Source organism: Xiphophorus maculatus, chromosome 13 (genome assembly GCF_002775205.1).
Source record: "Xiphophorus maculatus strain JP 163 A chromosome 13, X_maculatus-5.0-male, whole genome shotgun sequence".
Taxonomy (NCBI): Eukaryota; Metazoa; Chordata; class Actinopteri; order Cyprinodontiformes; family Poeciliidae; genus Xiphophorus; species Xiphophorus maculatus.
In genome coordinates, this window is record NC_036455.1 from 14,263,983 (window position 1) to 14,276,991 (window position 13,009).

Consider the following 13,009-nt stretch of genomic DNA (forward strand, 5'->3'; position numbering starts at 1 on the left):
ATTTGAGCATCCAGTAGCCAATAAAACCATAAAGAAAAAACAAACATGCATGAATACATGAGATATTAAAAAGCCGATGGGCATGTCGTGGTGGCGTAGGGGACGGCGTGACCCATGTTTGGAGGCCTTGAGTCCTCGACGGCTGTCGCGGGTTCGACTCCCGGATCCGACGACATTACCCATGGAGGGGTAAAAAAAAAAAGAAAATGAGTATAACATAAAGGAGGCAACAAAAGACTGCAGGGAGTAAATCAGTTACGGCTGTAGAGTGAAGCGATCATGTATCGTTCAGCCTGAAGGGCTGAAATAGTTTCTGATTCTCCAGTTGGCTGCAGAGCTGCTGCTCCCTCTGACCTGACTACGTGTCTGAAAGTTTCCACAGCGGTTGGGGTCACATCCTTTCAGAGTCGCAGAAACATGGCTGCAGAGATGCAGTCTGTGCTGCAGCTCTGCGCCGCCGCAGCTCCGTTCTGTTTCTGTACAGGAAACGCAGAGCGTCGGCTCAGATCCAACGGATCAGAAATTAAACGGGAATCTTTCTGTTTCTCTTTTCTAATAAACTCTGCAGTGACAGCAGGTGTCACACCTGTGATACAAGAGAAACCATGTGAATCACATCATTCACATATGAAAATGTCTTCATCACATGTTCATTTAGATGATTTTCATGTGAAGTTAATGGGATTTTTCACATATTGATGTTCACATGTAGAAAATCAGATCATAAGTGGTGCACATGTGGGAAATATGTGTTCACATGTGATAAGTAGCCGCATGTGAAGCAGAATGAGACTCTAGAGGTTTTTCTCACACCTGGATGTGTCTGAGGTTTCTAATCAGGACTGAACCCTCGGAGCGGGACGGCGCAGCAGATAAAGGCGTCAGCTGGGATTTATCTCCACTCTGCGCTGCGTTAGCTTCACTTAGCAGCTGCAGATATGAAGAGCAGTCGGAGAATGAGGAACGTCCCTGTCAAGCTTTGTAACGTCTCCTTCCTGCTTTCTAAGTGTGTTGCAGAAACGGTGCGACCAGCTGTTGACGTCTGATCCTGGATGAACCCGGACTGACGGGAACCAGCATCTCCAGCGCCTCTGTGTGGCTCTGAGAAGGTGAAAGTTGAGATTTCATTGCTGACTTCAGATCTGTCAACACCGACGGAAACAAAGCAGCTCAAACACGCAGCAGCAACAGCAGCTCCACCGGCGCAGACAGCTGAGGATTAAAGGGAAAACACACCTTACCTTCACTTCCCAGGAAACCCTAGAATGTCGACAAACTCCAGATCAGGTTTAAAGTGGTCCGGCCGACCCGGTTCTACTGGAACCAGAACATCTGCTCCACGTCCTTCTGCTGTGGTTCTGAGTCAAACCAACCTGTTCCCCTCCTGGCCTGTGGGGGCGCTGCACCAAGAACCACTGAAGGAAACCACACAAAAACCTCTGAAGACACTGAGAGCAACTTCCTTCTTCACCAGATGGAAACAAGATGGAGGCGTCAGATTTTAGTGGTTGGAGGATTTCTCTTTAGTCTTTGGCTGAAGACCAGGAGCCATTTCTGCTGCTAGCAGTAGGCTAGCACGTTAGCTTTGGTTGTATTTACCCAGAATTCCCTGCACTGTAGTCCACTTCCTGCTTTTGGAGCGGTCTCCAGTCCGCTTGACGTTCAAGGTTAAAGCAGGGTGTTTGAACTTTTTCCAACATGAATCAGAATCCCAAAGTTGAAAGACTCGGAGGCCATTTTGTTTTTCCAACTTTAAACTCAAAATAACTTTGTTGTGAATTTTTTCCCTGACCTTTTGGAATAATTTTTTCTCAGTTCATTTAGTCTGGAAATTCTTTTAGTTTATTCCCGACACTGAAAATGACAAATTTCTTCACAAAATTTACTTGAACTGCAGTCCGGGGGGGGAGGGGGGCACAAAATTGTTCCTGGAGCCACAGTTTGGACACCCATAAACAAAGCTACCAGCAGGGGGCAGTGATGGAACAAAGTTTCAGACAGTCATATTCTGATCAAATTCTCCATGAAATGAAAGAAATGTTTCATGTTTCCTTTTATTCCCTCAGTTTCTGGTTCTGGATCGTTATTCAGGTTTTTAGAATCATCATCTAAAAACTTTATTTTTTCTATTTTACTAATAAAAGGTTCAGCAGTTCTGAGTCCAACAAAAATAAAGTGACAGCAAGATTTTCTGTTTGTTTTTATGCATCAAAGCATCTCCTCTAAACTTTAATCATCAGTAATTTAATTTGTTTCAGTCGACCTGTTTTTAATGTTGTACATTTTAAATTCAGATTTAATCTGAGAAAATATTAAATCTACAATTTGAAGAAAGAAATACTCGTGTCAGATTATTTTTGTTTTCTTTTGAACTTTTTATATTTATCCAGATTTTCTAATTTTAGCTCTGAAATGACAGATTTGAACTTTGCAGTAGATTTTTAACAATGGAGAGGAAACATTTCTATACGGTTTGTTGTCAAATAAACACAAAGTATTTTTTTGAGTTTTGACATATTATTTCTTCAGTTTTTTCCAGTTGAATTTGAATTGAATTTAACAAACAACAAACAAACACAGCGTGTGAAAATGTCTGAATGTTACAGGAAGCCACACGAGGCGTCAGCAGCAAGGATGGCCACTAGATGGCAGCATCTACACAGGATGGCGTTTGACAGTCGGTGGTTTTCTCTCCAGAGGAAAAACCCTGAGAGGCTGAAGTCCTAAAGGTCACGGGGTCACGTTTCATTCCTGATGGTTTGTTCCCTACAGCTTCACCTTCACAGAGCTTCAGGTTCAGATCTAAACATTAAAACTCATATTTTCAGACTAATAAACATTTGAATGATGGATCCTCTGGTCAGATTAAATCTAAACTCTCCCACCAGACGCTGGAGACGGAGTCAGTTTGCAAAATTAACAATAATTTGGCTTATTTAGCCTGGTTTTTTAGTCATATTTTCACCATATTATTCATTCATTCATAAATGTCACAGTTTCAAAGTAAATATTTAGTTAGCAACAAAACATTTAGTCACCAAAGTATAAATATAATTTATACTATAAATACCTTGCTAACTAATTATTTTGAAGCTAAGTACATAGTTTAAAAACTAAATATTTAACTGCAAGCTCAATAGTTTGAATCTAAATTAATATTTATATATTGAATCTAAACGTTATTATACTAATGTTAAACCTATAGCTAAACATTAATAAAATAAATATATTTAGTAAATAAAGTTCGCAAACTAATTAATTTGCAAATAATTTAACTCGAAGCTAAATATTTAGCTAGCTAATTATATATATTAGTTTGAAAATAAATATTTAGTTTGCTAAGTATTTAGCTTGGACTTAAACATTTAGTTATTAAACTGAATAGTTAGCAATTATTATTTCATATTTAGCTCCAACTTAAATATTTGTTTAGTTTAAAGCTAAACATTATATTCCTAACTAAACATTTAATTTACCAACTAAATATTTAGTTTTCAAACTGTAACATTAACAATGAATAACACTGAAAAATAAACCCCCATTTTTTCCTCCTGTCTCTGGCTAAAAATATCAAATGTGTGCCATTAATTTTTTACAGTGTATGTTTGGGAGCGGTTTGGTTTGGTTTGTGGCTGCGGCGCCGCCAGCCGCTGAGTAAAGACTGAACTTCCAGAAACTGCAGCAGCTTTAATCGTCCGACTGGCAGCGTTTGGTGAGACTCACCTGTGAAAACATGTCTGACCCTCAGCGTCTGATTGGCTCGTCAGGATCGGTGGAGCCAGCAGAGACTTTATTCATTCAGCAGAAACTTCCTTTGAAGCTGTAACTTCCCCGGAAAGTTGAAAATCCTCCCAGGATGTTCGGCTTTTTCATTCTCAGTCCTGAACTTCAGCTGGATCTGGAATCAGACCAGAACCTTTTATTTTTCTCATGAACACTGAATCAGCTCCAACGCAGCCTGCAGGGTTCTGCACCTGGTGTTGTTCTGGTTCTGGTTCTGTCCGTCCAAAGCATCAATTAAAATGATGTCAGCTGATTTCTACACAGCTTCTGTGGGAACCCAGCTGCTCTGTCTTAGTGAACATGCTTTCTGCTGAAACCTGCTTTCTGATCCAGATAAATGATCCGATCCGCATCGTCCTCACAGTTTGACTCATTCCTTCGATGTGAATCACAAACTGCAGCAACACCAGGAGAAAAGCATCCAGAGACTGGAGCCTGAAAATGGAGGACGTTCATCAGAATCAGGAATGTCAGCTTACAGTGAACATATCGTGCTTTTAAATCCTTCTCACATTTCAATCATCCAGTTGTCTATAAAATAAAGTGTAACTGTGAAGTTTTGGTCTGAATTCCTCGTCATTGAAGCTCCACCGGCTCCTCTGTGCCCCCTGATCTGGGGTAAATCTGAGAGCCACTCGTTTTGGTGCCGTCTCTTTAAATCCACACCATTCGGCCATTTTTGTACTTTGACAGCAGAGCAGAAACGTTTTGTTCCTGAATCTCTGTTCGTAAAGTCAGAGCTTGTTGTCACAACATGAATGAACACGCCGGTAGACAAAGCCTTAGCCAACTAGTTAGCCATTTAGCTAACGCTAGCACCAAGAACATCATGTTCTCCAAGTCAAAAACAAACAATACCAAAGTGTTTAATGAAACGGTTCTGTCCTCAGGGAGCTAACAGCTAGCACTCAGCGCTAACATTAGCAAACGATGCTAATGCTAGCAAAACAACGGCCATAATTTCACATAAACACAACAAACTCAGGTTGTTGTCATTTTAGCATTGTTAGCAGCGTAGCGCTTTGCTGCATCCGTCGTTTCCATGGAGACAGAAGGAGCTGAACCGTCAACCAGATGAAGACTTTTGTAAATCTAAAGTGTTGTGAAACAAAGAAGACTTTCCCTGCTGATGGGGAACATTTAAAAGTAAAATACACCAGAAGTTCTGGTGCTGGAGGTCCGTTTAGTTCACAAACCCAACAACCAAACATTCTGACTTTTCCACTCCCTACAAAATCAATATGAGAAATTACAGTGACAAATTTATGAAGCTGGTTAGCTGGAAGTTTATGACCTTTTTCAGCAGTTCTGCAGTAAATAGTGTGACGTAAAAGTTCAACCACCGTAAAAAATCCATAAAAAGGAGCAGAATGTGACCCAAACAGAAAACCTATTTATACAGAAACGGGAGACGATTTTCTGCTCTCCTACAGACTCCAGGTTCACAACAAAATGTATTTAAAGAAAAGAGTATTTTATGTGATGTGCCCTTTAACTGGACATGACGTGGTTAACTCAGTCATCAATAATCTGGATATTTCTGGGCCTCAGTAATGAGCTGGAGGAGAGTTTAACAGCCGTTCTCTTTCGTGTGTGTTTTCACTATAATTACCTTATTAAAATCCCACACACTCTTCTGTGGTTGTTTCTGTGGCTCAGAACACAATCTGCCTCCCAGCAGCAATAAAAGCCACACATTAAAGAACAGTTCAGGCTGAAACGGGGAGATTTTTGGTCTGTGAACGCCAAGCCAGAGGCCTCGTTAGCTGTAAGTGGTCACAACGGGACATCTGGTAGCAGTTAGTGCAGAGAGGGCGATTGCTGCAGGATTCAGAGGAGCTGAGCTCAGGGATCCTTACTGCGAACTAGCAGCATTAGGTTAGCTAACGTAGCTTTGATCTGCTAGCTTTGACCGACATGTAGCCTCCATATTTGTTCCTCTGCCAGTCACCAGAACCTGGTTGTCCACATAGAGTTTGTACGTGTAGAGCCCTGGAAATATGTTAAGAATGTGATAATGTTAAATTAATAGGTATAATTATCTTATTGGGCAAGCATTCATTTGATTTAGTATTTAGTTAGAACAATTCATTTGGTTTATGACTAAATATGTGCTCAAACTACTTTATTATTTTTTATTTCATAGATTTCTGTTCTGATAATACCCATTTAAGAAAGACACAATGCATGATGGGAGTAAAAAGTTCATGACCTGTCAATAGATACGAAAAGAGAGAAAACTACACACTGTATGCTGAACCGTGGATTTTGTTTAATAAAGTTTTTTTAGTTCTTTTTAAGGGTGCAACATACGTCCTTTACAAATCCGTTTAAACGTTGTTTCTGTGCGTCTGCAGTGTATTCAGTCTTCATGTTCACTAACTAGTGAATGATGTCATAGTTTGAGATCAGAGGCAGCTTCTCCACATCGTCTGACATGTTTTCCTTCTCCGTCTCCGGCGGGTCGATCCCGACAGCAGCCATTTTGTTCATGTATCTTTCTCTTACAGATTAATAAAGAGCGTCTACATCTTTTCTTTTTGTCGGTCTGGAAGTCGTTCATCTACGCTTTTCCCTGCGCTTGCCTACCAAGATGGCGCTGATCACTTCGGGTTCAGATTTGTGGAAAATATGTATTTGTTAAGCTCAATTACTGGGCAACAAAATTTAGAGATTTATGTTCTCTTTTCTTAAATCCTTCAGATTTATTTTGTAATTTCTGTCACTTCCTGGAGTATTTTGGCCAGATGGTTCTGATTGGTTCTGTTTCATCTAAGGAATAAGCTGATTGGATGAAAATGGTTTGTGGTTCGCTGGTGGTGTGGCTCCTTTACTTACGCTTTGCAGCTGGGAAAAGAAAGACACATAAAATGTTGCGTCTTTTTGGCCGTCTTGGTGTTCCATATCACATCATCAGATGGACCAAAATATAAAGTGGAAATGTTGGTATTTTAGGGACCAAAATGTCAGTAATCCATACAAATAACCTACATCCCGTTGATCAAAGATAGAGCTGATTATTACTTATTGATCAATCTGGCTCTGCATCACTGATATCATCAGTCCTCCAGTCCGATCGGCTGTTGTTCAAGCAGAAGAAGAAGAAGAAGCAGGGCGTCCTGCTGGGTTCTGATGGGATAATCTGGAGATGGTTCGTGTTTGGTCACGTGGCTCCAGCCCGCAGGTTCAGCCATGTTCCGGTTTTAGAAACGAACTTCCTGTTTGTCCAGCAGCTCGGCTGTTCGCCGCATCCCGGCAGCTTTTACGGGATGCAGCGGCGGCCTGGAGGCGGCAGGGAGGCGGGGAAGAGGCTTTTAGAGCCCCGCTGCCTGGAGGGAGGAGGTCCGTTAAAAATTCATCCAGAAGAGAGAGAGAGAGAGAGAGAGAGAAGAGAGAGAGAGAGAGAGAGAGAGAGAGAGAGAGAGAGAGAGAGAGAGAGAGAGAGGGATGTTCAGGTTAAAAGCGTCTGACTGGAACATTTTGGATCAAACTTTTATCTTCTGTGAGTAAAAACATGAATATATATATTTATGAGAGATAAAACAGTTTGAAAAGAAAAGACAAAACGGTTGCTAGGTAACGGGATTGTCTACATTAATTATAGAATGACATCTTGACATTTTACCCATAATTTTTTTAGATTTATTTCAGACAAATTAATAAAATGATAAAAGAACTGGTTCATTTATGGAGCCATGGTGAACTATGAACACGAATCAGTTCATTTGAGATCGAACTGAGTTTCGAACCAACTGGACCAAGAAGAGAAGATGGAGACAGAAACTGTTTTCTAAGGAAGGAGCTCCCCATCCCACACACACACACACACACACACGCACACGCACACACACACACACACACGCACACGCACACACACACACACACACGCACACACACACACACATTAATGATTAACAAAGTTCAGCAGAACTGATGCGCAGAGCCACTTTCGGGCTTTGGCGGTGCTCAGTGGAGCTCGTGCACATCGTGTCCTGCAGTGATGTTCGCTGAAAGCTTTTCCCAAAGTGCAGCTTTTAGACACCGAGGGAACAAATTACAGAAAAGATTCACCTCTTTTTCTGTCTCTGCTCTCCGGGAAGCTCAGCCAGTTCTGGTAAAGAGCTCACATCATTTCCCTCCAGTTTATTATTTCATCCACAAACTTCAGTGGAGATTTGGGGAATTTTATGTTTTTAATTTATTCCAAGGACTGAATGAGTGTGAACTGCTGCAGGTTGTGAAGAACCAAAGTCCAGAGAGCGACAGTACAGAGTTTGTTTAATAATGAGGAAAATGTTCAGGTCATGTATGGACTGATGTTTGTAAAGTTACCATGTCAAAACATTTAGTTATTTAGCCTTTTATAATAGGAAATGAATGTGGGATCATTTTCAGTCATATTTTCATCATGTTGTTTATTTCCAAACTATTTTTTAAATATAAACTAAATAGTAACTTACCCATTTAAATGTTTAGCACGCTAGCTAAATATTTAGCTCCAAACTAAATATCTAGCTCTGAGCTAAATATTCAGTTAATATGTAATTTCCTATGGACTGTCAAAATAAAAGCTGGGTTAGTCACTGTTGCTGTTGATCGTTTGTTAAACGTCTCATTGCCTTTAAAAGACTCAACCTTTTTTCAGACTGAAATGTTGAACAAGAAGAAAAGAAACGAAGATAAAAACATGAAGCGGAAAACTGGAAGTTTTAAAGAGGTTCAGAAGACCCAGCTTTTATTTTGGTAGTCCACTTCCAGTCATCAGCAAGGGAATGTGCTATTTAACTTAGAGCTAAATAGTTAGCTTTAAGCTAGCTACTTCAAGCTACTTAGCTTAGAGCTATAGTTAGCTTACAGTTAGTTAGCTTTAAGCTAACTACAGCTTTGAATTAAATGCTTCAGAAATAAATAACTGATGGAGTGATGATGACCTTTGACCTCAGACTCCAGCCCATCCATGACCCTGACCGGACTGGCAGGAACGGATCAAATCCTGTTTCAGAAATGAAACATTTGTCTCCTTTGCTAACCGGACGTTTCCTGGAGCGACGACTCGATGACTTCGGTTCCCAGATTAACGTTACGTCATCGCTCTCTGTCCGGAGTGGGATTACTGGCTGGTGTTACGAAACATTTTGGATTAAAGAGCGTTTTGGTTCTGGTTTTACACAGAATATATTCTCCAGGTAATCTCAGCTTCCTTCGGACTCTGAAGTTAATCAGTGGAAAATAAACTGAACTTTTATTTTCTTATCTTTAAATAAAATCTCCTGAGTTGATCCTTCGGGTTCTTCTTCATGAGTTCAGTCAGGTGACCTGAAGAGCTCACTTCCTGCTCCTGTTTCAGCACCGCACGACTTCAGATCCACTTCAATCAGAAAGAGACACGCTGAACACACACACACACACGCACACACACACACACGCACACACACACACACGCACACACACACACACACACACTCAATCTGGGCCATAAAAAGCTGATTTCAGGCGAGCAGAGGGTCAGCAAGCCAAAGGTCCAGAGATTATGCCTTTGCTGTCTGATGGGATTACAGAGCGTCCATTACACTTTCAATCCTCCTCAGCTCATCACAAAGAAACCAACGCTCATGCAGCGCTGCAGCGGAGGCGGCTCCACCCGCCCAGAGGTCAGAGTGTCACCTTCCTGACACTGGTCAGCGCTCACTGGAACCGTCCGCGCCGCGCTGTCTCTTTAAGTCACAGAGGAACGTCCCATTTTACTGCAGAGACGAAACAGAATCAGTTATTATGGCGGCCATCTTTCTCATTTAGTTAGCAAGCTAAATATTTAGTTTGCAATCTCACTATTGTTGTTATAATTGAGCAAGCTAAACATTTTATGACAAAACCAGCTTAATATAGTCAGAAATTATACATTAACTACATATTAACAAGCTAAATGTGTAGTTAGGTAAATATTTAGTTTGCTGACTAAATGTTTAGTTTCCACAATAGTTAAATGTTGCTATAGCTTAGCAAGCTACATGTTTAATTAGTAAGGTAAATATTGTTAGTTAGCTACCAGTTAGCATATAGCTAATTACTTAGCTGCAACCTAAATATTGCTCTATTGCTACAATTTAGCAAACTAAACATTTAGTTAGAAAAGTATTGCTATATTGGTATAAATTAACAAGTTGATTTTTTAGCTTCCAAGCTAAATATTAAGTTAGAAAGCTAAATATTTAGTTAGCAGACTAAATATTTAGCTTCAAACTAAATATCAGAGAAAAAATAAATAAATGTTCTACTCTTTTGGTTGTTTGTGGTAAAAATGAAATAAATCTATTTTTATGTATTTATAAAATAGATTTTATATTCTATTAATTGATCAAATTTTGCATGTCACATTTTTAATGCCCTCCTTTCAGAAAATAAAATTTCCAAAATAATTAAAAATATTTAAATATAGAGGTTTTTTTTTACTTTCATTTGACATAAAGTCAAGAGAAAAAGAAATTTTGGTCAGACTTATTAGAATATGGTTCTCCAGAGATATATTTTTTTTCTCTTGGCCTTTCAGGGCTTCCGTAGATTCAGACATTTGATCTCGGAGAACAAACTGATCCAGAACCTTCCAGATTAATCCGGACGTTTGAACATTTTGACCTTTTGGAAAACGTCGGCAGACGACATTAAAGACACAATCAAAGACTTTAATGCATGAAATAAAGTCTTGAGCGTGAAGAAGTTCCTCCTGAGGCTCCGCTGTGAGTTATGTTTAGACTCAGCTGGGGTCACGGAGAGGTCACAGCCTCGCTGACCACATAAACATCATTATTCAGGTATGCAGGCGAAGCAGCAGAGAGAAGCTGAAGCAGATCCAGGTTTTCAGAAAGTCAGCTGCTTCAGACGCGGTTCTGGATGAGCTGCACCGGTCCAGGAAGTCCAACTCAGAAACATTCAGGTGAAACTCTGTCCGTCTGCTGCTGAGGGATGAAACACGCCTGAGGATTTTCATCTCTGACTGCCAGGACACACTCCTCTCTGAGCCAACACAAAAACTGTGTGTTTCAGTGTTTGTGTTCAACTCAATTTTATTTATAGATCATCTTTCACAAAACGTTTTACTGCAACAGAGCACAGAAATTACCGCAGGGGGGAATTAAAACAGGGTTGAAAAGACAAACGAAGCATGCTGAAGCCGGAGAAATCTATTTCAAAATGAAACAAACCATTTCAGACGAGGTTATACGAGTGAATTTCAAGTCTAATTTCATAAAAACGTCCAAGTTTCTCTTGATTTCCACCATTTGACTGCTGAATGTACGGTGGCTGACAGTGGCAAACACAAAGGAAAATGATGCAAACAGCAAAAACAACAGCAAGAAAATGGAAATCCTTCAAACCACTAGGGGGAGCCTAGAGCAGTAATGTTACTGTTGTAATTATGCTCCTGTTTTATAATATTGTAAAACAACCTGAATGTTTGAGAAAGATACATGTAATTTTTCCTCCAAGGTTATTCTCGACTCCCCCTAGTGGCCTGGAGGATGTCCTGTTTTGTGGAGCGAGTTCACAGCGTTTTATACTTTATGTTGTTTATGCCTTTTTCCTACGGAAGTGCTTAACTGCCAGAGTTTGGAAATAAAATCAGAAGCAGTATCTGGTTTAAAGAAGAAAAGTTTCTCTGTTTTTTATGAGATTTTTAAAACTTGTTATAACGACATTTATATCTCATTAAAACCAAAATAGTCTCTCTTTTAAAAACAGTAAAACAGCAACACTTCTTGGGTTTTAGATGTCATCTAGAAGAAACATGATGAGAGGAAGGAGAGTTGCAGAGCGCTCCTTCATGTTTTTAACAAGCTGTAGTCTGTCAGAGGAGTACATTTTTACATCTCGTTAAAATGAAATATAAAACTCGTCTTTTTATAACGAGAAAGATTGTCGTAAAAATGTGAAAGGTTCTCATTAAAACCAGAAAGTTTCTCATTAAAATGTGATATGAAACTACAAAGATTCACATTTTAACAAGGTTTTCTCGTTTTAATGAAAATGTTTCTCCTGTATTTATTTCCAAGTTCTGGCAGTTAAATGCTTCCATAATTTGCAGCTTTTTTCCCTTTTCCTCTTCCTTTTGTCAGCAATTTTGTTTGGATTTATTTTTGCTGATTTCAGGTTTTTGCTTCTATTTTCTATGATTGCAGAATTTTAGTTTTCAGGTTTTATTTTGAATTTGTTTTCTCATGTCTGTGTTTCAGAGTTTCTATCATTCGTGTGTTTGGAGTCTTTGCTGCATGTTTGGATGTCATCTGCATAAAAGTGATGAGATATTATGGAATATTTTAAAGGTTTGTTCAAGTGGAGAAAATGTGGCAAAAACAAGAAGTGCTCAAGTCAAAGCCCTGAGGTGCTCCAGATGTTGCAGGTCAGAGGTGATTTATTCTCTGCAGTCTGAACCGGATCAGCGGAGACAGAAATCCTGCAGCCTTCATGCTGTCACTGGAAACTTTCATGTGTTCACTGGCTGCTTTATATGTGGGTCTAAATAAAACTTCCAGAGCTCTAAAAAGGTTCTGGACTGCAACATACACCGAAGCTGCAACCCCAAAAATGTGTGTGCGTGTGTGTTGATGTGTGTGTGTGTTGATGTGTGTGTGTGTTGATGTGTGTGTGTGTGTGTGTGGGGGGGGGGGGTTCATAGAAAGTCAAAGTCCTGAACTCTGTTCAGACAGGTTGGTGTTCTGTGTCACTCAGGCTGCAGCAGAAGCAGGAAGATAAAAATATCGACCAGTTGGAACGACGAGGACGTTCTCTGGTCACATGACGACACGCCAACATGGCGGCCATTTCAGCGGTTATTTCTTTAACCAACGGTTAAAAAATATGTCTGCCTGTCAAAATAAAATCCTGTCTAGAGGTTTGGTTACAGGTCAGTTCCAGCTCAAAGGAACATTATCCAGACTTCTTCATCTGCATGTCTGGAAGTTTGCAGAGTTCGGTCAGAAGACGAAGCTTTTTGTTTCGCTTTTAGCATCAGATCCACAGCAGCCGTTTGATGGTTTAACGTCAGAAAAGAGAGAAAAATTTGATCAGATCAACAGAGATCCAGCTCTAATTGCTGAGCTGGATTCGCTGTTTGTTACATTTTTATTGAAAACAAATGTCCCATTTATTGCTGACTGCAGCACCAGAACCAAGACAGGAGAACTGGAGAGACGCGACCCGTTAGTCACCATGAAAAAAATCACAGTTCGGA